Raw genomic sequence first — 5,310 nt, forward strand, 5'->3', positions numbered from 1 at the left:
ATGCCAGGGGCTGGGCTATGACGCTCGCCAGCTCCTTGAGTACCCTGGGGTGCAGGTTGTCAGGGCCAGCTGACTTGAAGGTATCCAGCTCTCATCCATAGTACTAATCAGTGTAGCACTGCCGAGCCTATAGACATGCTGAAGGTTTTTCCTCCCAAGGTGGAGAACCTTGCATTTTTTGGTGTTAAATACCATCAGGTTCTCATCTGCCCATTTCCCAAGCTTGTCAAGATCAGCCTGGATTACTCCCCTGTTCTTAGGTGTGGATGCTTTACCTCAAAGTTTGGTGTCATCGGCAAACTTGGCCAGTCTACTTCTGACTCCAATGTCCACATCACTAATGAAGAGGCTGAACAAAATAGTCCAAGGTCTTGAGGGACCCCACTGGTCACAGGGCACCATGATGATTGACTTCCATCAACCACCACCCTCTGGGTCTGACCACAGAGCCAATTCCCCAGCCAACAGATCATGGTGGACCCGAAGCCACGGTTGGCCAGTTTTGCCAATAGGTGATCATGGAATACCAGATTGAAGGCTTTTTTAAAGTCACAATATATGACATCAATCTCTTCCCCCTTGTCCAGGTGATAGGTCACCTGGTCGTAAAAGGAAATGAGACTGGTCAAGCTGGCTATCCCTCAGGGTGTTGCCATCGGCCAGTCCATTAAGAATGACCTCCTTGATGATTTTTTCTAAGACCTTCCCCATGACAGAGGTTAGGCTGATAGGCCTGTAGTTTGCTGGATCCACTTTCCTCCCTTTCTTGAAGAAAGGCACCACATTTGCCGTCTTCCAATCAGGCACTTAACCAGAGCGCCAGAAGCCCTCAAAGATCCATGCCAGGGGCATTGATGGAGGGCAAGCAACCACCCTCACTTAGGTATCCCTGTCCTATAATGGGCAGGGGCGTCCCATAGGACTTGTGGAAGACTGACGCAAAGTACCCATTTAGCATATCAGGATGGTTACTGCATATTAGGATATGACATGATGTTGGGAGACTGAATCACAGAAACTGGAGGTGGGGAGGGGTACATTTCAAGTAATAAGGGGCATTTTCCTGCAAGTGAAGAAGCATTTTTTCCCTGCTTTGCACTTTCATTGTTTCTACCAGTCTATTTTAACTACCTTGAGAACTAAGTCTTATAAAATACTACATTCTTAAAATATACTTTTCTTAATTTTAGGCAAAATTTCCTGGCGGTGAGATCTATTAAACAGAGGAACTCCCTTCCTAGGAAATTATGAAGGACCTGTGATTGAAGCTATTGAAAAAAATTAGGATTGCTCAAGGGTATGAAAATGTATACGGAATAATCCTGTATTGGCAAAAAAGAGCACATGAAATGACCTATTACATCTCTTGCATCCCCAATTTCTGTGAAACAAATGCCTAACATTACACTAGACATTTGCAACATAAGCCATTCTCTTACACAGAAACATTTTGCAGCATAAAACCTCACTGGGAACAGAGTAACTCAGGCTGCAAAGAGCCCCATCTTCTTTGTGCCACCATAAAATCTTTTACAGCAACACAAAGTAAAAAAGCAAACAGACTTTCAAGCCCTTTATCACACCACAACTACCAAAAATTCTGGCTGCAACAAAAGCTAGTATTAATTTGTGCCACTACTTTGCAGCAGATTTTTGTTTGTGGCAGAAGACCATGGACAGCCCAAAGCTACTCAAGCTCACCAGCTGCCCTGGGCTCAGTCCCGCATGGTACAAATTATTTCTTTATTCAGAATTCCCCCACAGGGAGAATTCCTGGGGAGCACAGGCTCAGGACATTGAAGCCCTGCAAGTACCTGCCCAGTTTTCCCCATTTGCAATGGCATGAGTCAAGTCAGAATCACCAGGCACACCTTTGCCACCAGGAACACCCAGGCTTTCCTTGCTTGCAGAGGCACCCCTCCTGAGTGTTGCCCTGCAGGATTAGGGCCCTGAAGCCCTGGGAGCAGCAGAGGCCCAATCCTGTAGGACAGTAGACACTAACCGTTTCACTCAAAGCAGTTCAGCTGAGCCAGAACACATCCTGGCACAGCTGACTGACTTTATTTGGTGACAGCCACTCAGTCACACAAATCATACCATCAACCAGATTTTCTTAATATGTTATAAAATGCATATTCTAAATTGTAGAATCACTATAAATAAGCAACATGCAGAGTATTTAGGAAAAACTCACTACTCAAAATTCCAGAGGAATCCTGGATATGAGCAACTGAGAAGAAGATGAAAAATACAGCATCTATTTTAATAAAGCACTACTGAAGATTTAATCAGCATTAGATTTAAATCAGCACTGAAGATATTAAATCAAGAGTAGGGAGGAAATGTACATTTCAAAGTAATCAATATAAAATTGTTCTACTGTAAATAACTCCATATTTTTCAGAACTGCCTCTGACCTTCTCAGTCTAATTACTAATGCCTGTTACCAAATTGTTATAAAGCAATCACTGGACATTAAAATGTACTACTAATTTATTTCATAATCATTTGGAATGCTGATTGCTTCAATTGTTTAATAAATCCCATGCAGTACTACTTTTCGGTAACAGTTCACAGGAAAAAAACAAAACACTTTACCAGAAGCAGCACCCTCTTTTACAAAAAGGTTTTCTAAATTGGAAAGAATATTTTAGCAATTCAGTATCTCAGCTGTTTCAGTGGCAAATACCTTCCCTCTGCATAAGTAAGGATATAACAAGTGTTGTGTATTTTCACATGACATTTCTTAAGAGTGAGAAAAAAAGATTCAGACTTCCCCCTCAGGATGCCTTCAGGCAGTGGTAGGAGGTAAGGGAAAGACAAAGAGCTTGTCACCAATATTGAATACACTCCCAGGGCTTTCTTACACATTAATTTTAGGCAGTTCCTGGAGTGCTTAAACCCAGGAATGTCACCACATTAACACCTGAAACTAATTTTAACCAAACCGTAGATGGCTTAAAGTTATACCACTTGAGGGCAGATTTCTCTCTGATGCACTGTGAAGGAGTGAGAGAGAGAGAGAGTAAACAAAAGCCCCGAGGTGCCTTACATGCTGGGCAGGGGACATCAGGAGAGGACAAGCAGCCAGCAGCTACAGACAGAGAAAAGTGAAAGCAGGCAATGCTTACAGCATGGAAGGCTGGCAGGGCTACAGCTGGAGACTGGAAGGGAAGAGAAGCAAATTACCATACTTCCGGAGCAGCATCTCACTCTGGATTGGAGGAGGGAGGCTGCTGAGAGATATTTCCGGCCCCAGAGAGGGGCAGAGGGGGATCGATTCCCTGCGAGCTGTAGACAGAGGAGCAGCTAAGCATCCCATCAGGCAAGTGTTGCAAACCCTGCCAGACAAATTCTGCAGATGTGACCCAGAGAAGGAGGCAGGTGGAGGTCTGCCCACACAAGGCTTCTGATAATCCCTGGTGAGGAGTGACAGCTGAGGATACAGGAGGGAGGCCAGAAGAATTGCTGTTTTCAGGTTAGAGCCTCACTGAACCTGGAGAGATCCCACCCAGACTGTGAAATGTTCATGAGTAAGCCAGGGTAGGCCTGTGCCAAGCAGTGACTGGATTAACTGGGTTTTTTTCTGTTATTATTTGGATATGAGAGCCTGACCCCAGGTGATGGGGACATGGACTAAATCTGACAAAAGAGACTGAGAGCATTTGGGTTTGACTTTCTTTTGGATATTTGAGTACAGGCCAAGGCCAGCCCCTGGAAAGGTATGTGCTTAACTAATGCCAACAGTCACCCTGGTGGCTGACAATGGAACAGTAGACCAATAGGCAGCATTAAGATCTGGCTGCAGAGAACTACAAATACCATCTGGAGAGGCTAGGGTGGGGTAAAGGGGAGGTTGGAGCCCCACAAAAGAAAACAGGGATTGAGACCTGGTAGGTTCACCTTGGGCATTTGCCTCCTAGCAATATATCAAAGTCATGGCAGGCGAGAAACATAAGAACAGCTTCCTGGCAGACCAGGTGATCCAAAGTCGAGGTCCACCCTGTCATTGCCTGTAGGGAAACAAGCTCAGGGCAGAGGCTGTGAGCCCTACAACACCAACAGTTGTCACATGCATGTTACGCAACTTGCGTTGCATTAAATGAGTGACCACTACACACAGATGAGCTGCCCAATTTCCAGTTCTCCAGCATTACAGGATGCCTTCCCCACCCTCCTGTTCTGTGTGGACAAACTTTCAAGCCCTTGAACTCTACAGGAGGCAGTTCTGACACCCATCCAACTCCCCCTCCTGCCCCCAAGGTGTCACCTTCCCATCCCCAAGGTTGCAACCACATACAAACAGCCTGCAGAGCATATGCCAGCTAACTAGGTCACTGGGCACAAACAGGTCCTCGATTATGGTCTACTGTGGGCAAGGGGGAAGAAAGTAGGGACAGTGCCTTCCCTCACCACCCCCAGACATCCCAGGAAGCTCAACCAGAACCCCCCCTGCCCTAGTCCCAAATCCCAATTTATTAAGATACGTGACCATCTTGAATTTACTTCATCTTTATTTTTTAAATTCTTTTCTTTATCTTATTCTTCAGTGCCTGACTTTGTTCATTTCGCCACCCTTCCCCACCGCCATTTCCTTTCCACATCCCACTTCATTACCCACTCCCATCCTGTTAACTCTCCAGCTCCCAGCTTCATGTTCCCACACACCCCATCTCATGCACCTCCAACTAGAGCAGGGACAGAAGCCTGTCTTGGCTTACAAGTCCTGTAGTGGCAACTGACAATTGTAGCTCCTAGTCAGGCCCCAGTTTGCCAGCCCTCTAGTGGCAAGTCACAAATATACAGTGTTGGTGTTGGATTTAGGACCCAGATGCTTTGTTCTGGGGGGAAGGAGGGGGCAACCCTCAGACTGACCACGATCTTTCCATTCAATAATAGGCAAATTTATTGATACAGTGATAACAGGAAAAAAAAAAAAACAATACATAATCAAGCCATTCTATATATTACCAATCCTAGGGCTGTCATCAGAGAGTCAAGAAATGACAGGCCAGGACACAGGCTTCATTCTGAAGGGTCTCGCTTACATGTCAGATGTCAGAAGCCTGAAGGTGGGATGCTGAGACCCCACAGTGTGGTGGATGAGATGGGCTTGTGGCATGCCCTCTGTCTATGGTGGCCTCGGGGACCCCTCCCACATGATCGGGACAGGGACAGCCCTAGGATTTGATGGGGGCATCAAATCCTAGGGCTGTCCCTGTCCCGATCATGTGGGAGGGGTCCCCGCATACACGATAGACAGAGGGCCTATAAGCCAATTCCTGAAAAGAAAACCTTTAAATACCATTT

The 5,310-nt window shown here is 45.9% G+C and overlaps 1 protein-coding gene across 1 annotated transcript in view; it reads right to left on the reverse strand.

The window, feature by feature from the left end:
• The window catches only part of LOC109311745 (collagen alpha-1(XXI) chain-like), a 142,903-nt gene that overhangs the window by 122,494 nt on the left and 15,099 nt on the right, over positions 1–5,310 (reverse strand). The gene's annotated exons all lie outside the window — the stretch shown is intronic.

Source organism: Crocodylus porosus, unplaced genomic scaffold (assembly GCF_001723895.1).
Source record: "Crocodylus porosus isolate Cpor-Errol unplaced genomic scaffold, CroPor_comp1, whole genome shotgun sequence".
NCBI classification, from domain to species: domain Eukaryota; kingdom Metazoa; phylum Chordata; order Crocodylia; family Crocodylidae; genus Crocodylus; species Crocodylus porosus.